Below are 26,500 nucleotides of genomic sequence, written 5' to 3' on the forward strand. Positions count from 1 at the left end.
TATTTACAATAGCCAGGACATGAAAGCAACCTAAGTGTCCATCAACAGATGAATGGATAAAGAAGATGTGGCACATATATACAATGGAATATTACTCAGCCATAAAAAGAAATGAAATTGAGTTATTTGGAGTGAGGTGGATGGACCTAGAGTCTGTCATACAGAGTGAAGTAAGTCAGAAAGAGAAAAACAAATACCATATGCTAACACATATATATGGAATCTAAGAAAAAAAATAAAAGGTCATGAAGAACCTAGGGACAAGACGGGAATAAAGACACAGACCTACTAGAGAATGGACTTGAGGATACGGGGAGGGAGAAGGGTAAGCTGGGACAAAGTGAGAGAGTGGCATGGACATATATACACTGCCAAACGTAAAGTAGATAGCTAGTGGGAAGCAGCCGCATAGCCCAGGGAGATCAGCTCGGTGCTTTGTGAACACCTAGAGGGGTGTGATAGGGAGGGTGGGAGGGAGGGAGACGCAAGAGGGAAGAGATATGGGGACATATGTATATGTATAACTGATTCACTTTGTTATAAAGCAGAAACTAACACACCATTGTAAAGCAATTATACTCCAATGAAGATGTTTAAAAAAAAAAGAATAAAGTTTCTGTAAACATTCATGTACAGGTTTTTGTGTGGACATAAGTCTTTATTTCTCTAGGATAAATGCTCAGGAGTATAACTGCTGAATTACCTGCTTAGTTTTGTGAAAAACTGCCAGACTGTTTCCAGAGTGATGTTACTATTTTACATTCCACCAACAATGTATGATATTGCTAACAATGGATATGTTCTCCATATCCTTGCTAGCATTTGATGTTACTATTTTTTTTTAGCCATTTTGATAGTATGTAGTGGTATTAAATTGTAGTTTTAATTAGCATTCCCTTATGGTTATCTTGAAAATCTTTTCATATGCTTATTTGCCATCTGTATATCTTCTTCAGAGAAATGTCACTTCATGTTTTTTGCTGGTGTTTTAATTGGATTGCATGTTGGGTTTTTTTGTTTTGTTTTTGTCTTTTGCTATTGAGTTCTGAGACTTTCTGTACTCTAGATACCAGTTCTTTGTCAAATGTATGGTTTGCAAATATTTTATTCCAATCCATAACTTGTCTTTTCATTCTCTTAATAGAGTCTTTTACAGAGAAAAAAATTTATTTTAATAAACTTCAATTTATCAATTTTTCCTCTTATGGATTATGTCTTTGCTGTCAAGAGTCTAAGAATCTTTACTTAGCCCTAGATCCCAAGGATTTTTATCCTGCATTTTTTTTCTAAAAATTTTAGAGCTTTACACCTTATATTTAAGTTTCTTATCCATTTAGAATTAATTTTTGCATGAGGTATAAGACAGTTTGAGGTCCAGTTTTTTCTGTTTGTTTATGGATATCTAATTGCTACAGCATTACTTGTTTTCTCAAGGGAAGTTTTCTTTCCTCCCTTGAATTGATTTTGTGTCTTTGTCAAAAATAAGTTGTACACAAAAATATTCATGTGGATGTACTTCTGGGTTCTCTGTTCTGTCCCAGTGATCTAAGTATCTTTCCCTCTGACAGTACACATAGTGTTTCAATCACTATAGCTATTATATAATAAACCTTTAAGTTGGGTAGACTGATTTCTCCCACTTTATTCTTCTTTTTCAGAATGATTTTAGCTGTTCTAGCTTCTCTTCCTTTCCATACGACTTTTAAATAATTTTCTCAATATCTACAAAAATCTTATTGTTATTTTGATAGAAAGTGTGTTAAATCTGTATGTCAATTTGGGGAGAATTGACATCTTTTCTATGTTGGGTCTTCTAATGCATGAATATGGTATGTCTGTCTGTTTATTTAGACCTTAATTTCTTTCAACAATGTTGTTTAATTTTTAACATATAAGTCTTGTACATGTTTTGTTAGATTTACTCCTAAGTATTTAATTTTTAAAATAATTGTAAATAGTCTGGTATTTTTAATTTCTGTGTCCATGTAGTCACTGCTAGTATATGGAAATATATATGTTTTTGTATGTGTGTCTTATATATCTTGTAATCTTGCTGAACTTACTGATTCTAAAAGGATTTTTTTGTAGACTCTTTGGGATTTTTCTATCTAGGCAATTATGTCATCTGCAGATAGGGTTAGTTTTACTTTTTCCTTTTCCAATTTCTATTCTTATTTCCTTTTCTTGCCCTCTTGCATTGGTTAGAACTTCCAGCACTGATGAATAAGAATGTTGAGAGTGGGCAACCTTGCCTTATTCCCAGTTTGGGGGAGGGGGAAGACATTCAGCCTTTCTTTATTAAGAATATTGTTGCCATTAGGTTTTTTAAAATGATCTTTAATTAGTTGAGGAAATTTCTATTTCAGTTTTTTTGAGAGTTCTTATCACGAATGGATGCTGAATTTTATCAGATACTTTTTCCCGTATTGATTGATCATATACATATTTTTTTCTTTATCCTTTTAATATGCTGGGTTAAACTGATTGATTTTCAAATATTAAACCAACTTTGCATCCCTGGAATAAACCTCACTTTGCATGGTGATTGGTAATTTGTGTCTTCTCTCTCTCTCTCTTTTTTTCTTTCTCAGTCTTACTAAAGGTATGTTAATTTTATTCATCATTTTTTTCCCACTTGGGTCCTAAGTTCTGTAGCCAGTCTGCCTTCTCTCCAACTTTCAGAGTTTCTTACATTTGTTTTATATATAATGCCCAGAGTTTGTGCTTGTGCCTAGCAGGAGGAATATAAAAAGTATTTCTACTATATCTTCTCAGAGTGGAATAGCAAATTTGATTTTATAATACATTTCTGAGTCTTACAAGTTGTGTGGGATTCTGGTTTTCTGTTTGCCATTGAAGCCAGGGTGAACACTCAGTTTTCGTGGTTCAATAAAGGGAAGCCATAGGAAAAAAAATGTTTGCTCTCAATCCTTGTGTCATTTCTGCAACCGTTGTGAGGCTCTGAGTTTCAAACCAGATCCTTTGTGGAATTGGACAGTGAGAACTGCCTAAAATCATGGTGTGACTTTAGGAAGACATGTGGCCTCTCTCTGTCTCCTATCTATCTATTGATCTATTGATCTATCTAATTATATGGCATAATTTCCATAGAATGTTAAAGGGACTCTGAAAGGCTTAACAGAAAATGTCTATGTATAACACCCATAATTCTACTGAGTTATATCAGTAGAATTTTAGTGGTTAACTTGTAAAGTTGCCCAAGTTCTTATAAACAGGTACATTAGGGAATATTTTGAAGCAAATAATTGAGAGGAGAAAGAATAGAGTGAAAATTGTGAGGAAGATTCAGAAGAGGTAAGACGATTAAGAGGAGCCTTGATTAAAAATGACAAACGAGGGCTTCCCTGGTGGCGCAGTGGTTGAGAGTCCACCTGCCGGTGCAGGGGACACGGGTTCGTGCCCCGGTCCAGGAAGATCCCACATGCCGCGTAGCGGCTGGGCCCGTGAGCCATGGCCGCTGAGCCTGCGCATCCAGAGCCTGTGCGTCCGGAGCCTGTGCTCCGCAACGGGAGAGGCCACAACAGTGAAAGGCTCGTGTACCGCAAAAAAAAAAAAAAAAGACAAACGAATAACGGAAGGCTCAAAGGGAAGGCAGGTGAGAGAGGAGCAGGAGGCGCATATACTTAAGGCAGGCAGGAACGTGGGTGGTGACAGGTAGTGAAGAGTGAGGGACAACAACTCACGGAGAGGGAAGTGTTTAATGAGTAAAGAAGAGACATACTAGTAGGACAGAAATGAAGATTATGTCAGGGTTTCTGAAAAAGAATGACAGAAATGACATTAATTTGGCAAAAACACAGGATATCTTAGGAAATTGAGAGAAGAGCTATTAGACGAATGAACAAGAGCAACAACAAAACACCCCAAAGTGTGGAGTGGAGTCATCAAAAGTGATTGAAGAAAACATTTGGGATTTTAAGTAGGGGAAGATAGCAGTTTCAAAGTAACTTAAAAAGCATGTGGCTTAGGATATTAGAAATTAGGATAAGAGAAACAACATAAAGGACAAAAACAAGTTCTATTCCATTGAGTAACTCTTTGAGTTTATTTATACATATACTTGTAAGATACTATAGGAGATGCAAGAATGTCATAGCTTCCTGTGCAAGAAACTTTATAATGAGATAAGGACATAATAATTATAAAAAAGCAGAATATGAAAGTACCATAAAAGGAATAATGGGAGAGAGAACTCAAGGAGGAGAGAAATCCAACCCTGTTGGAAGGAATTCATGATGGAGGAGGTATTTGGGGAGGGGTCTTAAAATGAGAGTAGACTGTGAATAGGAGGAAATGGGGGAGACACTCCAGGCATGGGGTAAGTCTGTGAAAAGGCACAGAGGCAAGGGGTATGGGGATGTTTAGAAAGTGATAATTAGTCAACTAGAGACAAGTTACATACTTGAGGGCTAGGCTAAGAAGGATGTAGACCAAGGAGGATATTAGTAGATGTCTTTTTCCTATTTTTTTTTTCTTTAGATGGATTCCCAGATGACTCAGATTTTGAGAAACATTGACTGGACAGCAGCCAAACAAAAGAGTGAGACAGAACTGAGAGTCTGTATGATACAATAGTGATCAATGATTAGAAAGCAAATGTAGCTTGATAAATGACTATGATAGGCAAAATGTGAATCATGTCAAAAATTTTTTTAAAGATAAAAATGACAACACACAGACAAATATATTAAGTAAAATAGAGCAAAAAATGAATAAGACCATGACAGGAAGTATAGAAGTACCAAAAATTTGAATAACAACTGAATTTTTAAGAGATGACATTTATTCAATTTAAAGCTTACTTGGCATCAGTAAGTGTCTCATACAAAAGAAATGAGAAGAATCACTTTTCTTATATCTTAGAGAACAAGCCCAGAGGTGAGCATATTTATTGAAAACATAAAAATGAATGTCTCCAAAAACAGGGAAACAAGCCATATAAGTGAATTCATTTTTTTTAGAAGGAAGCAGAGACTGTACAATGTTTCAGTTGTTTAAATATTAAAGGTGTTTTCTCACCACTCATGTGTCAAGAGTGCCTGAATTTTCACTTGGCCTCTATCTACCAGCCACTTCCACTGTCCTTTCTGGCATATTCTTGGCTGGCTTCTAATTGGCAGATATACCTTCCAACTTTCCTACTGCCTTGAAAGTTTTCTCTTGGAATCAAGTGCTGAAGCTGCAGTTTCCTAGGGACACAGCCAAGACAGTTCCCTGTTGATGAAAGCTTATACCTCGCATTATAGCTCATGGGGACTCCAGGAGGTACTTTAAAATAGAATAGGTTCCCAAAGGAGTGTTTGTTTCTCACTCCTTTATCCCTTGAATGTCCTATTTAAGAGTAAAGTAAGGAACACTTAAAAAACTTTTTTTCTCTCTCGAATCTCTTAAAGATCCATACCTTTCATTTATACTTTGATAGTCTCTAAGTGAGAGTATTGCAGAAATCTTGGAGAAAAACAGATTGCTGTCTGATTAGCAAGAAATATGGCTTTGAATTTCTTTTAACATCTTAACTCTCAAATTGGTAAGTATTTATGCAGCTTCTGTCTCTGGAGAGCAACACAAAACATCAATCCTCAGCATCCCTGTAACATTTGCAGTGCGCAATTGGTGTCAGAGTGTTAGCGGCTGGAAATCTGTTACTATGGTTACCACCTATAAAAAGGTCACCTTCAGGAAATTCCTTCTGTGTGCAGGATAATACAGGGATAATGAAACTTCCTTTGGAGAGGGTAAAGAACGGAGTTTGTTATTCAGGCCTATAATTACCTAGGTGGTTTTGGAAATCTGTATATCATAATCAGTGCTCTGTATTTCAGTCAGATGAACATCAATCATATTATCTAAGGTAGGATTCCATAATAATACCAGCAATAATGTTCTGATGGGGAAGTAAGCTGTGACGATGGAGGGACTGTAGTTTGTTTCTTCAATGCTCAGTTGATTTTCTCCACTGCAAATTGCTTGATAGGGTTAAGTCAACTAATAAGCATCCAAAGAAAGGAACTCTTTCTCGAGGATTAAGGCTGCTTGTAACTACTAAAAAGAGTATTTGGCTGCATGTGCAGTGTGTTCTCAGTCAGATGTGACAAGTCTCTGAAGTAGTAGTGAAACTTTAACTTCTAAAATCTGGGAACCCTTTACATTTTCATCCTCTGAAGAATCTGCATAGTCTCTGTTTGTCATTAGAGATTTAATCTAGTATTTCCCACTGAGAGCTTTATTATCACCTTTTAACTTCTTCCTAGTTTTTCCATCTGGTTTGCTTTTGGCCATGATAAAGTTTGGTATCTATGAGTTCATGAACTGAAGGAAGAAGCTTAAGTCCCCTGTGCATGGACACAGAACCTCTCCGTTGAATTATGGCCTTTGTGCATCTGCCTGGGCTGCTTTATGTAGTCTGTCTCTATGAAATACATCCTCTGCAAAAGCTGCTTTTACTTAGCACCTCCACGTGGCATCATGGGAAAAGGCCTGAGAGGCATGAACAGGTGAAGGTATCTCTGGGGGAATGAGTGATGAACATGTGCCTTTTCTTTTTGCAACTACAGTTGAATAAGCATAAAAGTCACTTTTGGAGAGTAACTTTTCCCTGTGTCATTTTTTAGAAATCTTAGGTTGTCAAATATGTGAAAGATTCCATATTCATAGGTGAATTACTTTTGTTGAGTTTTAGGGTAATTCTGTTCTTGCCCAGAGAGCAATACAGACCTTGACAATTCTTTAAAATCAGAGACTGGTGTCTGAATGTAAAACTACACTCTTATCATTGGGCAGTGTTTCATTTACTGTGTAAACCTCTGAAATACATGAAGTATACATATTATTTTACTGTTTTCTGACTCCAGAATTTCAAGAAGGGCCTTTCTTCCCAGCATCAGTTCAAAGATTTCTATTTTAAAAAATTTCTCATTTCCATACCTCCAGGGATTCTACCAAAGAATATCCTTGTAACCTGAAGACAGGATAAGTCCTAGGGGACTAGATGTAATATATGGGGAGAAACACATTTGCAAAGGCCTGCCACCAGCTGTCTTTTTGCTCATGAGCTTGGATAACAGTGGGATGATAGGGTAAGAGGAAAGGATCTCAAAGGAATGACTTAAAACCACATATCCTTAGAAGTTGAATCTAATGTTTGGGCCAGCCATTTCTTCCTTAAATCTTTACACAACAGCTTGGTAATATAGTTAAAGGAACTGGTATTTCTGCGTACTCAATGCTTGTCTGGAAAGTTTTTGCAGTTCCTAATACAAACGTCACAGTGCTTTACTTTCTTCTTCTCTTTCCTCATCATCACAGAATTTTATTCTAATTCAGTAGACTTTTATTAATTTAGAGGTCACTAATTAGTAATTTCAACCATTTAGAACCACTGGGAACATAACTGAGAATCGATAAATGAGTTTAAAATATGTATGAAAACAATGGATATCATAAACCCCAGGCATTAAAGCAAACCCTTCAAGTTCTTACTCAGACTCTGTTCTCCAGTTATGCTTTCTGAAAACACAGATGGCTTAGTCATTTTCGATCAGAAGCAGACAATTTAGACACATGAAATGATAGATGCTAGAAACAAATACGAAAAGAGTAACAGCTAGTTAAGAACTGGTATCTGAATGGTGAGGGAGTCAAAGAGAGGTTACAAAAAACATCAGTCACCAACAGGAGCAATTTGAGATCATTTAGTACAGGGACAAATGACTCGAAACAATGCAACACCTCTTGAGGACATTACTTTTTTTTTTTTTTTTTTTTGCGGTACGCGGGCCTCTCACTGTTGTGTGGCCTCTCCCGTTGCGGAGCACAGGCTCCGGACGTGCAGGCTCAGTGGCCATGGCTCACGGGCCCAGCCGCTCCGCGGGATGTGGGCTCTTCCTGCACCGGGGCACGAACCCGTGTCCCCTGCATCCGCAGGCGGACTCTCAAGCACTGCCCCACCAGGGAAGCCTGAGGACATTACTTTTTAATGTACAGAATAATAACAGGTGGATCATGATTATTTCATAATGATAATTTTGAATTAAGAAAAGAACAATTTATTTTATTTCTTCTGTGTAAAACATGTTACTTATGTTTACTAGGTTCTACTTAAGAATTTAAACAATGAAATATATATATATGTAATTTATTTTTAAAATTCTGTTAAAATATAGTTTAATAAAACCACACACAGAGATAAATCTTATTTATTTGAAGACATTTTCTCATTTGAATTATTTACCCATTTGTCCTGGGTACCTAAGTTTCCCACCCAAAAAATTAGAGAGAATTAGTGAAGAAGTAATTCTTTAAGAAGTGTGGCACTATCAGCTCTCCCTTCCCCTGAAGTCCCTAAATAATAAAATTTACCATATTTTATAAGATTTCAGTTCATTTTAATCAAGGCCCCTTTGGTAGTGTTCCGGAAACAATCGTTTGGGTAAAATAGGACAAACACTTAGATTCTGTTCCTCTTCTTACGTTTGCCTTGTAGTCCCTCTTACCTGTCCATGGCACTGCCCTTGCCTCACAAAACTAGTAGAAGTAAGTGAAGGCTGTCTCTGTCGTAGCAGGTTGAATATGTGGGTGTGGCTACACACATGATCCTGAGAACAATGGCAGACACTGTCAGCAGCAACTTTGGGGAGCAATCACCTCCAGCCACAAAACACACAGCCCAGCCTCTGCTCCCCTAGGTTTCTGAGTTCTACATGGCTGACCTTGGAAACTTCCTGTGCTTTGGAAAGTTTCCCAGCCTCACCACAGCTATTAGATTTGCACCTGACTCTTTACAGCTGCTGCCGTGCTCCTTGATGTTGGTGCCAACCTGAATTGCTCTATTCTGTTATCTTTTATGACCCATACTAGTATTTAGAGATTAAATGATTCTCAGTTACATTAGTTCATACTTGTCCGAATCCCCATTTTATCTATTTGTGCTGTCTTTAGGCATGGGGTGGAGGAGAAGACAGATGACTATTCATACTTACAGCGAGGGCATTTCTAACATGATAAGATAGTAATAATAGAAACAATATAAAATAAATATGAAAAATTCAATAACAAAAGGGAAACAAATGAAAATTCTACTCAGTGGTAAACAAAACATCCTAAACAGTACACAAGTCACTGTTTCTGATACTTTTTTTTTTAACATCTTTATATTGGAGTATAATTGCTTTACAATGGTGTGTTAGTTTCTGCTTTATAACAAAATGAATCAGCTGTACATATACATATATCCCCATATCTCTTCCCTCTGGCATCACACTCCCTCCCACCTTCCCTATCCCACCCCGCTAGGCGGTCACAAAGCACCGAGCTGATCTCCCTGTGCTATGCGGCAACTTCCCTCTAGCTATCTGTTTTACATTTGGTAGTGTATATATGTCCATGCCACTCTCTCACTTTGTCCCAGCTTACCCTTCCCCCTCCCCATATCCTCAAGTCCATTCTCTAGTAGGTCTGTGTCTTTATTCCCGTCTTGCCCCTAGGTTCTTGATGACCATTTTTTTTTTTTTTTTTTAGATTCCATATATATGTGTTAGCATATGGTATTTGTTTTTCTCTTTCTGACTTACTTCACTCTGTATGACAGACTCTGGGTCCATCCACCTCACTCCAAATAACTCAATTTCATTTCTTTTTATGGCTGAGTAGTATTCCATTGTATATATATATGGCACATCTTCTTTATCCATTCATCTGTCGATGGACACTTAGGTTGCTTCCATGTCCTGGCTATTGTAAGTAGAGCTGCAGTGAACATTTTAGTACATGACTCTTTTTGAATTATGGTTTTTTGAGGGTATATGCCCAGTAGTGGGATTGCTGGGTCATACAGTAGTTCTATTTTTAGTTTTTTAAGGAACCTCCATACTGTTCTCCATAGTGGCTGTATCAATTTACATTCCCACCAACAGTGCAAGAGGGTTCCCTTTTCTCCACACCCTCTGAAGCATTTATTGTTTTGATGATGGCCATTCTGACCTATGTGAGATGATATCTCAATGTAGTTTTGATTTGCATTTCTCTAATGATTAATGATGTTGAGCATTCTTTCACGTGTTTGTTGGCAATCTGTATATCTTCTTTGGAGAAATGTCTGTTTAGGTCTTCTGCCCATTTTTGGATTGGGTTGTTTGTTTTTTTGATACTGAGCTGCATGAGCTGCTTGTAAGTTTTGGAGATTAATCGTTTGTCAGGTGCTTCATTTGCAAATATTTTCTCCTATTCTGAGGGTTGTCTTTTCATCTTGTTTATGGTTTCGTTTGCTGTGCAAAAGCTTTGAAGTTTCATTAGGTCCCATTTGTTTATTTTTGTGTTTATTTCCATTTCTCTAGGAGGTGGGTCAGAAAGGATCTTGCTGTGATATATGTCATAGAGCGTTCTGCTTATGTTTTCCTCTAAGAGTTTGATAGTGTCTGGCCTTACATTTAGGTCTTTAATCCATTTTGAGTTTATTTTAGTGTATGGTGTTAGGGAGTTTTCTAATTTCATTCTTTTCCCAGCACCACTTATTGAAGAAGCTGTCTTTTCTCCATTGTATACTCTTGCCTCCTTTATCAAAGATAAGGTGACCATATGTGTGTGATTTTATCTCTGGGCTTTCTATCCTGTTCCACTGATCTATATTTCTGTTTTTGTGCCAGTACCATACTGTCTTGATTACTGTAGCTTTGTAGTATAGTCTGAAGTCTGGGAACCTGATTCCTCCAGCTCGATTGTTCTTTCTCAAGATTGCTTTGGCTATTCGGCGTCTCCAGTGTTTCTATACAAATTGTGAAATTTTTTTATCCTAGTTCTTTGAAAAATGCCATTGGTAGTTTGATAGGGATTGCATTGAATCTGTATATTGCTTTGGGTAGTATAGTCATTTTCACAGTGTTGGTTCTTCCAATTCAAGAACATGGTATATCTCTCCATCTATTTGTATCATCTTTGATTTCTTTCATCAGTGTCCTATAATTTTCTGCATACAGGTCTTTGTCTCCTCAGGTAGGTTTATTCCTAGATATTTTATTCTTTTTGTTGCAATGGTAAAAGCTAGTGTTTTCTTAATTTCACTTTCGGATTTTTCATCATTAGTGTATAAGAATGCAAGAGATTTCTGTGCATTAATTTTGTATCCTGCTGCTTTACCAAATTCATTGATTAGCTCTAGTAGTTTTCTGGTAGCATCTTTAGCATTTTCTATGTATAGTATCATGTCATCTCCAAACAGTGACTGCTTTACTTCTTCTTTTCCAATTTGGATTCCTTTTATTTCTTTTTCTTCTCTGATTGCTGTGGCTAAAACTTCCAAAGCTATGTTGAATAATAATGGTGAGAATGGGCAACCTTGTCTTGTTCCTGATCTTAGTGGAAATGGTTTCAGTTTCTCACCATTGAGAACGATGTTGGCTGTGGCTTTGTCATATGTGGCCTTTATTATGTTGAGGTAGCTTCCCTCTGTGCCCATTTTCTGGAGAACTTTTATCATAAATGGGTGTTGAATTTTGTCAAAAGCTTTTTCTGCATCTATTGAGATGATCTTATGGTTTTTCTCCTTCAATTTGTTAATATGGTGTATCACATTGATTGATTTGCATATATTGAAGAATCCCTGCATTCCTGGGATAAACCCCACTTGATCATGGTGTATGATCCTTTTAATGTGCTGTTGGATTCTGTTTGCTAGTATTTTGTTGAGGATATTTGCATCTATGTTTATCTGATACTAACTCTTGTGTATCCATTATCTCATTTACCTTAATATTCTTACATTCCTATGAACTATTCTTATTGTTATCATCACCCTCTTAGATGATCCAGAAGCTTTTCAAGGAGAGGTGAAGCAACTTGCCCAAGGTTGTACAACTAAATAGCACAATTAGGATTATAATCTATGATCACCTAACTCCAAAATTCATACTTTCAATGTAAAGCTCTATTGCCTCCCATTTCTATATACTATATAAGTATTTAGGTTATTTATTTGCACATATATTTTCTCCTATACTAGACCATGAAGTTAGGGACTATGTAATTTCTTTTCCTATACCCTGTTTATACTTTGGTAGGTAAGTTATTGAGAAGAACATGCTAATTATACTTAGCTATTTGAGAGAAGATAGTGGTTAAACAGATGTGCTTTGAAATCATACATAACAGAGTTTGAATGAAGTATTTACCATTTAATAACCCTGTGTCTTTTGCAAGATATTTAACCTGAGTCATAGTTTTCTCAACTTGATAATGGAAATAATAGTGCCTACCTCATAGACTTTGCAAAATGACATACATGAAGTGGTGAGCACAATGCTTGGCACAGAATTAATGGTGCTCAGTTAGTGGTGGTTATAATTGTGCTTACAGTGCTTCAAAGTGTTATTATAAATGCATATGATACTTCTGATATTTTTTGTCACAATTTTATTAATAATCTACTTCTGACTATAAAAATAAAGCAAGTTTATTGTAGAAAAGTTTAGAAAAGATTGACAAGTGTAAAGAAAATGCGGATCACGTATAATTTCAATGCTCAGAGATAAGCAGGGAAACTTTGCTACCATTTTGATTATTTCCTTCACATACACATGGTCAAAAAAACCCTATAGCTGGATTCTTACAATAGAGAAAAAAGACCTCAATATAGAACCAGGCTTAATTCCGAATACAACCTGGGCAAGTGGGAACATATAGCCAAGGAGCAGGGTGAGGATCAGTGGAAAATTACTAAGAGGAAACATCGAATATAAAGGGGATTCTGGCTAAACTGACCTACGAATTCCTTACTGAAGACCAGCCAGGGTGATCAGCCATCACCTGGGGGATGTTGGAGGATGAAGAACCTGATCAGATATTAAGGGAGATCAGATATCAAGGGTCGGGGGTTCTGGTTATACTACTTAGCAGGGTTCTTGCTAAAACTAGATTTTACAACAAAATGGTCAGATGGGCTTAGAAGAAGGTTTAGAAGACTGACTCTGACTCAAGTTTGGTCAAGCAAAGAATCTTTCTCAACACACACATGAACTCGCGCACACTCACGTTTATAATTATAATGCATATTTATGATGGTCTTGTAAATCCAGTTTCCTAGTTTGCTTTTTTTCACCTATTATTATGCAGGTTTGTGATAATATCATTAATTTTCAAGGACGTAATTTTTTAATCACTGGATGACAATGATTAGACTATTTTTTTTTGGTAATTTAGGTTGTTTCCAAGTTTATTTACTTATTTGTTTTTGCTATTTATTATCAGCAAATTTACCATCATGGCCTTATGTGTACACCTTCTGCTACATCTTTGATTATTTCTTTAGGATAGAATCTTAGAAGTGTAGTTGTTAAATCAAAGGGCATGATACATGTTTAAGGCACTTGCTGCACATTTAAAATCACTTTTTAATACCTTATACCATTTAATATTTCTACCAGTAGTGTTTAGTGGATAAAAAACTAATACTTTTGTATTCTGCACTTTACAAAGTACTTTTATAGCTATTATCAGATTTTATTCTCACAACAATCTTTTGAAGAATGTTAGCAATATTTTTCTCCATGCTGCAGATGAAAGGATTTTAAAAGGTAATAAAAATAAACCTGAAGTTACTTATATAAAATGACAGAGACAAAACTAGAACCAAGTTTCCCAAAATTCTACAAGGGAGGCATTAAGATTTTTCATAAATCGTATTCAGTGCATGAAGTTTGATAATAGGAAGATCTTATTTCACATAAAACTTTAACAGTGGCACCTTTGCCCTGGGTTTACTGCTAAATAACAGCAAAGGGAAGCAAGCCTGAATGGGACTTTACCATTTTTTAATACTGGTTATTCCAGAAGTAACTGAGTCTGGAGACCACTTGACTAAATTCGCTGACCAGAAGCTTACAGAACACCTTTCCAGCTTCTTTAGATATTTCTTTTAATAAAAAATGATCTTTATAGCAAATTTCTATCTCCTTACTGATATTTAGACTTTGTGCTTCACTGTAAAGGCTTTACAAATATAATCTTTTAAAATACTTTCCAATTGTATGAATATTAAAATTTGCATTACTAAAGAGAACTATTTCATAATGAAAATACTAAACATACATAGTTTGTGTTATACTTTTACTAAAAATTGTTTTTGTACTTACTGAAAGAATGACTTTCCACATGATTTGATCTGCCTTCTAATATTAATAATTGATTTCAGTCTTCTCAGTGTACTCATGAGGTAAAAGTTTTGATAGGAAAACAATCGCAGCTAACCCTTTTATATATTGTATATTTTCTTTCCCTTTTAAAAAAAATATAAATGGGAAAGTAAATGCCACCACACCACCTAAAATAGCTTGCAGCATGGAGAATTGTTGTCTTCTTGTTTTTGATGCAGGAGAAAATTTTTCATGCTTAAGAGAAAAGATATATAGGGATCATTGGCATGATGCTAATTTGACTGGAGCATGAAGGCATCGAGATTATAGACAGCTGAACACTACACTGCCCATGTTGATAGAAAGCAAAAAAGAAAAAAAAAGGAATGTTTAAATTTATGACTGCTTTTACAGAAAGCAAGTGTTAGGATGGCGTATCAAGTGGTCATGAACAGATTGCAAATGTTCGAGAATAAGAAGTTTTTCTAACAAGTCATCATCAACTCTTGGAGAAAGGACTGGAAGGATTTGTAAAAACTGGATTCTGGTCCTGTTCTTGTCTCTACCACAGACAAATTAAATGACCAAGGGCAAATCTCACATTTTTATGGCTTCATTTTTCTTTTTAGTAAAAATAGGGATGTTTAGATAGTCTTGCAAATTTATTCTCATTATAAAATTCTACAGTTAAGACAAAAGATAATTTTAAATATTTGCTAAAAACTAATATAGTTGACACAAATAGAGTAGAACCAAAAATATTTTTAAAGTTTACTTTAAGACACTATAGTTTTGAAAAAAATATTCTGAAGAGTTCAAACAAGTGGATGTCAGTATAGGAGGAAGGAAGGAAGCCCAGCACTGTGTTTAAGGTTACAGCTTGTGGGGTCAGATAGACTTGAGTTTGCCTGCCCTTACTCAGTGCTTTGATAGCTATGTGACTTTGGAAAATTTAATTTTTCTAAGCTTTAGTAAAAAATGAAGAGAATACATTTCTCTTGGTGTTGTGAGGGATGATTGAGACACTCCGATTAGAGATTAAACCTAGTGAAAATTCTTTCAGCGATCGTAATGAACATTAACTAGAATCTAAAAGGCTTCCTTCTATTATGTAGATCAAAATTAGTTCTACAAACTGGTTACTTAATATATTTTTCAGTCAGGTATGGCCATAACAATAAAAATGCTGGCAACTGTACTTCCTTTTGATTCCTTTCAAAACGTGCCTGTGTGTGTCACATCGACAGATATCAAAAGTTTGTGTTACAGGCAGGATGTTGTCAGAGTAATTGTTAATGAGGGATGGCACATAAAGCTGGGATTCATATAACAAGAATTATTGTCTCCATAATATTCTAGGCAAGCCCAACAAGTCTAAGTAGAATTGGTTGAATGACAACATTCAGAATTGCTTTCCCTCTTTGAAAAAAGAACATGATAGTATTTTCAAAAGACAGCCATCAAGTAAACAATGTTTGTCTCTCTTGAAAATATGAGGTTGACAACTATGAAGACTAACATCATAGTTGCATTACCAGAACAACTAAGGTTTGGTAAGAATAAGCATCAGTATTGCTTTGCTAATACGCTTTATATGTGAATGACTGAATGGTCAAAATTGACTAAAATGGCCAAGGTCTGGAAGTGTTTTACCTTTCCGAAAATTTTCTGTTTCTCTTTTCTTCTGGAATATACTATCTGTACAAAGGTCATAGCTCTGTGGACTGTTGTAGACAACTGTTTCCTTGTATGAAAAGCCTTTTAACATCTGCCTAACTAAAATATCATGCTCAGCCTGGCCAAGAACTCCTAAATGGGTGAGTTCCATTCCCCATGGAACTTTAAAATTTCAAACTATGTGTGAAAATATGTTTATCTCGATATGACATTTTTATGCATTGTCATTATCCTAACTTGTTTTAATTCTGATCCAGAAATCTTTAGAGGAACTAAACTGGTATTAATTCATTCAAACAATATATGCAAAAGTACGTGAAGTCCTGTACTTAAAAAGTTATGATCGGTACCTCCACTGAATCTAGACCCAGCCAGGGACTCCACAATAGTGAATTGTACCCTCTTGAATCATAAATAGAGAAAAATATTTTTTGTTTCTTATTCAAATATGTGCCAAATTAAAATTTTATTTTAATTTCATCTTTAAGCTCATTTATGTTTATTGTTATCTTTGTATATATTTCTGTAATTATCTGGTCTTATTCATGTCAGTTCGTTTTATTGCTATTTTGCAGCATTTTCTTAATTCTCTTTTATTTTTTATAAACCATGTTTTCCTTGATTTTTTTCCCGATGTTTTGGAATGTCTATTTGCTATCCTTAAAAGCCTCTTTTAGTCCACATTTTTCTCATTGTCAAGAATAAAATACATATTTTTTGAGTCTTCACTATTTAGAGCAAGAAATATCCATTCATACTGTTTTATTTTTAATCTTAAGTTTTAAAATTCAGATTATTACTCTTAAATATTTTACTTAATAAATTTTCTTTTTGAGAAATCATTTTCGATATTTTCATTTCATTTAGTCATCAAATTAAATAATTATTTTGATTTAACTTATTGTTTAACCAGCTTTTCTGCTCACCGTCCTTTCATACTCTTACTTCCTCTTCTTGAATGTAATTCTTTCCTTCGTTCCCAGATCAAAGTACATATTCAGTTTTAAAAGTTTTCACCAGTGAATAATTTCTGAATTTTGAAAATATCTTCCTTTGCCTATATGCATTGTCTGGATATACAGTTTATTAATTCCAATCCTTCCTCTGAAAACTCTTTAGAAATTGTTCCAACATTTGTAGACACTTTTATTTTCATTTGCTTGGTTGCTTGTAGTATTTTTTTTATATCCATGTAATTTCAAACATTTATTATCTAGGAGGTAGCTAAATATTTGGAGCAAGAATTTCTGGTCTATGTTTATAGGTCTTTTCTAAGTTCAGGGAGGCATTCTCCTTTGTATAGACCCCAGCTTTCTGAGTCATAAAGAGTTTTCCTACCTCTTTATAGACTCTTTCAGAAGAACTATGTGGCTACACATTGTGACCTACTTTTTATAAGTTTCTTTCTGTCCCACTCCATTTGTTTTTGGAATCATTTTATTTGTTTATTTATCATTTATTTATTAATGTTAACAAATAAATTAATTACATAGTTTATTAATATTGATTTTCAGTGGTACTTTAACTCTCTTGTTTTTACTGTGTTTTCATAAGCATTTCAGTGGACTTTTAGGAGGTGATAGGTGGAAGTGATTTTCTAAGAAAGAAGCCTACAAATAACAAATATGAGTGGTTTGTCAAAGGGCAATCGGGATTAAACAAATGAAAATTGTTGCATCTTCTTATCTTAAGATATTACTTTTCTAATCAAAGATCCAATATTCATCATAGTTTAGAATAAGTTCAGCATAAGGAATATACTGAGCAAAATGAACAGCAGAAGAATGCAAGTGTAAATTAGTTCACCCCTCTATTCCTCCATGTACCCTAATTATAACCACACAGGAGACCCTCCCTCTATTTACCATTCCCTGAGTCAATGCAAGTTTTCACATTCCCATCAACCCCTATTATTCCTTAAAGGTGGTATATTTCTACCAGTGACTAGTAAACTTTTAAGAGTCACTAAAAAGTTAAAAATAATTGTATTTCCTCTGAATCCCAAGATGGACAATAACATTTTATTTTTTGTTGTATTAAATTTTCTTAAAAGATCAAAAACTTTCAACGCAAAAGCAATCACATTTTTTCTAGGTGGAAAGTAAGTAGATGAATATTCATATTATCATTAATTAGGGAGCTACTTCTTTAGGTTCACACTAATGCCAAGAATAATAAAAGAAATTGGTAAAACAATTAATCTCATGTAAAATAAATCTGTACCTTTACTCCTATGGTTAGTCCTGACTCTTTTAGTGTGGATTCTCAGCCCAAAACACAGGTGTTTGTGAACATCTCTCCTAGCTGGCCGAGTCTGAACATCAACTGTCCTCAGGCAAAATGTGGCATCTGAAATGTCTGTGCTGCTCTCCAGGCAACCAGTGGCCATTCTCTGCTGGTCCCGTTAGCATCTCATCCTGCTCGTGTGCAGCTTTGATGGTGGTCTTAGACACCAGAGGGATTTTTATGCCAATATTAATGGGTCCTTTTCTGCAGTTCTTTCCCTTTATCCTCTCCTTCAAATCTCAGCTGTCTGCAGCCCCTAACTCTGATCTATGTTTCTTCCACTGACTGAGAATATCTCTCCTTGCCCTCAGGGAGTAAGCTGGGTGAATGAGATTTGGGAATCATCTCCTGTATGTCCTTTCTCTTAAGGATCTTAATCCTGCTCAATGCCTGCAAACTATTGTTTTATGTGTATTGTTCAGTTTTTATGGTTGTTTACGGAGTAGTTAAGTTCTATATCAACTATTTCTGAAAACTTTCCTTGAGTATGGACTTCTAATATTACCATAACCCTGCCCACCATTTTCATCATTATCTTATTATATTATTCTGGTTTATTTTGTCTTAGTAACCCACATCACTATCTCAAATTATCTCAATTATTTACTTGTTTTTTTGTTTCCTTATTCATTATGTGTCTTCCCCACTGGAAGCTTTATGAGCTCTATCTCCATGGATTATGAGATCTAATCTTTCCTGTTAAATGCTATAGCTCCAACAGCTAACAGAATGTCTGTAATGTAGGACACACTAAAAAAATATTTGTTGATTTTTCATTATTTTATTTTGACTACTAAAGTACTGTCCAAAGTTGCATAAATTTGAGTTCCAAGCTGGATAGATAGCTAACTTCAAGATCTGTTGTATCCATGTATTGAAGACAAAGCAAAAATACTTGTTTTTAATCTCCTTTTCAATCCATATTAAAGCATAGCATTTTATATGAGGGATTAAATCTTGAAATACATAAACAGTTATATTTTTATTTCTTTTAAGAAATGGATTAAAGGTCATTTCCTTGCAGAGCTAGCCTGTATCTATTGGGTTGGCCAAAAAGTTTGTTTGGGTCTTTCTGTAAGATCTTATGGAGAAACCCAAATGAACTTTTTGGTCAGCCCAATATTTTGCAGTAGGAAGTATTTCTTTAACTTCATAACTAATACTTTGTATTTTAGTTTTTCTTACTCCCCTCAAATTTGAGGGGACATGAAAGTAGCTTTGTGAGGACCATTTGGAAATTCAGTGTCACGATTTCCCCTGTGCTTTGTTTGTTATATCTTTGCACATGTGTAAAGATTTGTAGATGAAATGCTGTACAGATAGTTTAGCTGAAAACATAAAACCTCACTGGCTGGCAGAGGAGAATAATAAATCAGTGATATTAAAATCTTCTTACAATGTACTTTTTATGTTAGAAAGATAAAAGTCAGAATAAAGACTCTTTCCATTGAGAGAATGCCCCTACATCAGTATGCAGCTAGAAATTTTGATAGAGGACACGCATCTTTTGGTAATAAAAGTTTTTAATAACAAAATAGCACAGATTGGTTTGTTCTGTTCTTTTTCTGGAAGAAAAAGTTCCTGGAACAGAGTCCTTATGAATAGGCTACCTGGAATTGCTGACAAAGGCTGGATAAGTGCAAATGAATGATAAAGAATATAAACCTTTTTAGAGGAGCAATTCGTTAAGTGAAGGGGGACCATGGATACTGAATGGAGGATAAGGTATTGAGATATAATATCATGGGATGTAATATAATGTAATGCTTATAAATTATAGATTATGGTATGGAATGGCTGGTTTTGGTGGCATTGAAGAACCTATGAAAGAAAAAGATGGCTTAAGATCTTGAACTTCCAACTCAAGACTAAGATGGGGAAAGAAAAAGCCTTATGGTGAGCATAAAGGAAAAGGCAAATATGAATGACTGAAATCAGAAAGACATGATTTTATTTTTTCTTTTTAACTATTGCACTCAGTGCTGACAAAGATTGGGTGAGGTAGGTACCTCTGAGTGAGTGTGATTTCCTATAATATTAAAGAAATTTTTTTTTTTTTTTTCTGTACGTGGGCCTCTCACTGTTGTGGCCTCTCCCGTTGCAGAGCACAGGCTCTGGACGCGCAGGCTCAGCGGCCACGGCTCACGGGCCCAGCCGCTCCGCGGCATGTGGGATCTTCCCGGATCAGGGCTCGAACCCACATCCCCTGCATTGGCAGGTGGACTCTCAACCACTGCGCCACCAGGGAAGCCCAAGAAAATATTTTTAATATCTACTCAGAGTATAAATTTTTCATATCCAGCAATTATGCTTGTTTCTCATATATCCTAGGGAATTAATCATGAATATGGTCAAATTTATATACAAACGTGTAATGCTAAAGTGTTTATAAGAGAATGATCAGAGGAAACCTTAGTGTTTAACAATAAACATGTTCATCATTTCATCAGGACATGTTCATCAGTTCCTTGAAATGCCAGACAGGTATTAATAATGCATGTGTGTGTAGTTGTGTGTGTATATACACACATAGAAAGAAAGGAATAAACCATACATGGCTGGTGCAACTTCATTTCTGTATCTGGTGATGAGGCCTTTGAATATGCTTACAGTTTTCTTCTTCCACTACCCATTTTGTGTTTTCTTCACCGTCAACCAAGGACCTCAGCTAAATGGTATTCTTTTACTTAGCTGGATGACCCAGACTTCATTTCTGGAGAATCCGAATCCTCAGGAGGTGTTCTTTTTTGGGAAAAGCAGTTGTTCTGATACTCCATTTACTTTTACTCTTGGATGTGGAAGTACTAAGAGGTAACTCAGAGAAGACCTTGGCTTCTATGTATAGTTCTCTTGCCCAATTTCCTTGGTCACTAGGATCAGTCATGCTACCAGTAATATAAAACCCCCTTTTTGTCTGTGGATTCAGTGGCATGGGGAACCCAAATGACCAGATAGCAGCTTTAACTTTCAATTTATAGAAGCCTTCTTGCTGTTCCACAGAAGGAGCATTGCCTTGCTGGAAGAATAGCCAGCCAAAGCAGAAGAGTTCAAAATCCCATGGAGAGGAATAAAAAACTCTGTGAATGGGTTTTTAGGTGTAAGAATGAGAGGAGCCACTTCTATCCCTTGATTCTTGGACCCATGAATTCAGCAATAGGAGAGTCAGCACTCTCCTAATAATAGGAGTATTTAAAGAATAAATCAATCTATTTGGAGTATGTTGGCACATCTCTGCTCAGGATGCACGTGCCACCTGAAGCTTCTACAATACGGAGAGGTAGCCATCACTGTGTGCAGAATAATTTGAAGGGTCTTGATAGGAAGTAGGAAAGAGGTTTTGATAGGAATACATAACTAAGGAGAAAGCCTTTATTTCTATCAAAGTGATTTTCCTATTCTCTTCTCTGTACATAGATACAGAAACCTCCATTCAGGTTAAATCCAGGTCTACTTCTTTGCCTGGCTCAAGAACTAATTGCTTGCACCTGTCCTAAGTTCACCATTTCTCTCCCTCTCTATCAACTATTTAATATTCTCTTTTCCTAATATGTGGACTACCATTCAGAAGTGCTGGAGTTGGATTTAATATCAACAGACCAGATAACTTTTGTGTCATAAATGAGCCCTAGGCATCTGTATAATCTCTGAGATAAAGTGCTACTTTTCTCTCTAAACTCCTTCTTCCTGTTTATAAAATGACATCATATATGAGATAATGATCCTGCTTCTATTTCTACTCTACATAGAATTTGCCTGATCTGGTACTTCAATTTTTCTCTTGTGGTTGAACTCAATTCTGAACCTAGTTCTGATACAGCCTAGCAACTGCCAGGTCTTCATCCAAATTATTGGATCCATTGCTTCATTTCTCTCCAGCTGGAGTACTGCAGTGAGTGAACAGGTTTCCCAAAACCTGTTCGTAACCTGCTTAACTTCCAACAGTACTTATAACCTGGAATTTTCCAATGCCTTCTGCATTGGCTAGATATGTAGCATTTGCCTTACCATACTTGAGTTTAGCTCATCAACAAGACACTTTACATTAGAAATGTATCTTCCGGTAGGCAGCCTGTAGGAACAGAGAGCAGCTCCCAGCTCCCAGCTCCCAGCCAGCCGGGAAACAGGACCTTGGAGCCATAGCCACAAGAAACTGGATTCTGCCAACAACCTGAATGAGTTTAGAAGCAGGTTCTTCCCAAGAGCCTCCAGTTCCCTGACCAGGGATCAAACCTGCGCCCTTGGGACTAAAAGCTCAGAGTCTTAACCACTGGACCATCAGGGAATACCCCAGAATCCCCCACTTCTTACCACCTCTGCCAAGCTCGTCCAAGCCACCATCATCTCAGGTTCACCACTGAGAGGGACTGGGGGCGGCAACATTCCAAAGCAAGGAGCCCACTTAGCAACTGGATCTTAGATTCTGAGTGCTCAGAAATCTGGCAGAGACGATCTTCATCAAATGAATCAAGTAAACAAAGTTAACATCACAAGGAATGCAACAATTTGAAATTGTGCACCCCCCAATAGGATGCAGTAGGAAGAACACAGCATCACTTGGTGATATTCCTGCCAAAGTGCATCACTTGAGACTTGCATGAGTGGCACCTCCAGTGGAATCCTGTGGGACATAATTCATTTTCCATGTGGATAGGAATTATCAAAGCAAAAATGGCACTGGGCAGAGTTATAGAGCTGTGTGGCTAACAGGGTCCTTTTGCTCCAGCCAGGTGTCAGGCTTGAGCCTCTGAGGTGGGAGAGCCGAGTTCAGGACATTGGTCTACCAGAGACCACCCAGCCCCATGTAATATCAGTCAGCGAGATCTCTCCCAGAGATCTCCATCTCAATGCTAAGACCTACCCCTCACCCACCAGCAAGCTACAATGCTGGACACCCCATGCCAAACAACTAGCAAGACAGGAACACAAGCCCACCCATTAGGAGAGGGGCTGCCTAAAATCATAATAAGTTCACAGACACCCCAAAAAACACCATCGGACTTTTATTACTTCTGTTCAACATTTTACGGAAGGATTTAACCATGGAAATTAAGCAATAGAAAGAATTTAAAGGCATATAGTTTGGAAAGGAAGAAGCAAAACTATAACTGTCCATACAGAGATCACATAAGCTTGTATATAGAAAATCCTAAAGAGAACACACACACACACACACACACACACACACAAATAGAACTAATAAGTAAGTTCATCAAGGGTTCAGGATTCAAGATCAACATACAGTAATCAATTGTATTTTTATATACTAGCATAACAATATGAAAATAAAATTAAGAAAGCAAGTACATTTACAGTAACATCAAAAAGAATAAAAACTTAGGAACAAATTTAACTAAAGAAGTTCAAGACTTGCATGCTGAAAACTACAAAACATATTTGAAAGAAATTTAAAAACTAAATAAATGGAAAGATATACCGTGCTTATGGGTTGGGTGAGTTAACAGTATTAAGATGGACATGCTTCCCAAACTCATTTACAGATTCAGTTCATCCCTATCAAAGTTCCAGGTTTATTTAAAAAATAAATATATATTAATAGTAATGTAAAAATACAAAGGACCTAGAATAGCTAAAACAATCTTGAAAAAGAACAAAACCAAAAGGTTCACACTCCTCAATTTTAAAACTTACTACAAAGCTACAGTAATCAAAAGAGTGTGGTACTTGCATAATGATAGACATATAGGTCAATGGGATAGATTCAAGAATCCAAAACTATATGTTTAAATTTATGGCCAGTTGATTTTTGACAAGGGTTCCAAGACAGTTCAATGGGAAAAAATAGTTTTTCAACAAACAATATTGGAATAACTAGATAGACACATGTAAAAGAATGATGTTGGATTGATACCTCATACCATATATAGACATTAACTGAAAATGGATCATAGACCTAAATTAAAAGGCTAAACTATAAAATTGTTAGAAAAAAGTCATAGGAGTAAATAAACCTTCATTACTTTTGAGTTGGCAATGTTTTCTTTGATACCAAAGCACAAGCAACAAAACAGAAATAGACAAATTTGATTTGACCAAAATTTGAAACCTTTGTGCTTTAAAGGACACTGTAAAGAAATTGAAAAGATAATCCACGGAATGGAAGAAGATACTTACAAATCATATATGTGATAAAGGAATGTATCTAGAATATATAAAGTATTCTTACAACTCAACAATAAAAAGACAAATGACCCAAATAAAAAAATGAACAAAGGATTTGAATAGATATTTCTTCTAGGATTATGTTAAAATGGCCAGTAAGTACATGAAAGGATGCTCAACACTATGAGTCATTATAGGAATGCAAATCAAAACTACAATGAATACCTTTTCACATTCACTAGGAGAGCTAAAAGGAAAAAGATAGACAGGTCATGAAGAACCTAAGGGCAAGACAGGAATAAAGATGCAGACCTACTAGAGAATGGACTTGAGGATATGGAGAGGGGGAGGGGTAAGCTGGGACAAAGTGAGAGAGTGGCATGGACATATATACACTACCAAACGTGAAATAGATAGCTAGTGGGAAGCAGCCGCATAGCACAGGGAGATCAGCTCAGTGCTTTGTGACCGCCTAGAGGGGTGGGATAGGGAGGGAGACGCAAGAGGGAAGAGATATGGGGACATATGTATATGTATAACTGATTCACTTTGTTATAAAGCAGAAACTAACACACCATTGTAAAGCAATTATACTCCAATAAAGATGTTTTTAAAAAAAAGTAGCAAGTGTTGCTGAGAATGTGCAGAAGTTGGACCCATGTACATTGGTGGCGGGATTGTAGAACAGTGTAATTACTTTGGGAAATGGTTTGGCAGTTCCTCAAAAATGTAACATAGAGTTACCTTATGACTCAGTAATTCCTCTCTTCAGCATATACCTAAGAGAACTGAAAGGATATGTCTACACAAAAAATTGCTCACAGATGCTTATAGCAGCATAATTCATAATAGTCAAAAAGTGGTGACAACCCAAATGCCAATCAGCTAAAGAACAGTTAAATAAAATGGAATAATATTTGCTGTAAAAAGGAATGAAATAGGCTGCTCTCACTTTCTGAGACGGTCTGCATTCTGCCTACGGAACGTGTTATTGCTCTGAATAAACCCGCTTTCACTTAAAAATAAAAAAGGACTGAGATACTCATAGAGGCTATAACATGAAATCTTCAACTTTGAGAACATTATGCTAAGTGAAAGAAGCTAGACACAAAGGGACATAATGTGTATTATTCCATGTATTTGAAATGTCAGATTAGACAAATTCATAGAGACAGAAAAGAGATTAGTGATTTCTAGGGACTATGGAGAGGGGGATGGGAAGTGAGTACTGATGGGTATGAGGCTTCTTTTGAGGATGATGAAATATTGCTACATTACATAGTAATGTATGATCATTGCACAATTCTATGAATATACTAAACTCCAGTGAATTGTACATTTTAATTGGGTGAATTTTAAGGTATGTGAATCAAATCTCAGTAAAAGTTGTCATAAAAATAAATATGAAACAAAGATGTATTCAAATAAAAACAAACTGAAGGCATTAATTACAGTTAACAGGTAGTTATCACGTAAAAGATAATCCTAATGGAAGCATTGATGTGCAAGAAATAAAAAGCAATGAACAGAGTAAATTTTTTTAATGTAAATCTAAACTAAGACAAAAATTTCTTTAGATAAATCAACTCTTAAATAATAATATATTAAACAATCAGAGTATTTTTGAGTTTAATCAGGATGATGAAAATGATAAGTATGTAAATCTTATTGGTATAAAATAATAATAAAGCCTTTAGGTGAGTCAATTTAATAAAATAATAGTAATTTTTTGAGTTTCAGGTAGAATTTATAAATAGAAATCATGGGAGGCTTCTCCCATGGGAGGCTTAAATGTATACTTTCTAAAAACGTGTTATCAGAAGAATATGAAAGTACCAATCAACTTTATGTTGTATTAAATCTAGGAATATCTGAATTTTCAAAATTGACATAAATTGATAAGCAATGGGACATAGCAGTAAAGTTACTTAACTTCAGAGAAGAATCCTACAAGGATCTAGGCAGATGTAAGTGATCCATAAGGAGTGAAAAATCAGAATGGCTTCATAATTTAATGGAGTTTATTAAATTCCAGTATATTGCTAAACAATGCACCAGTGATCTGAGAATTTAAAATACAGATTTAATAATCAAGTTCTAAGGCAATAAAATAAATATTCTCCATGGATGCATAACTCAATATAACCTCGTCATTGAAAGATACTTGATGACCACATTCAGCCAATCAAAGGATGACTCAAACAAAGTGAAAAGATGTGGTTTAACAGGACTTGTTGTTAGTACATCATCTATTTTTATAAGGCAAATGACAAAAG

This window comes from Mesoplodon mirus (genome assembly GCF_964341445.2).
Source record: "Mesoplodon mirus genome assembly, chromosome: 12".
Lineage (NCBI taxonomy): Eukaryota > Metazoa > Chordata > Mammalia > Artiodactyla > Ziphiidae > Mesoplodon > Mesoplodon mirus.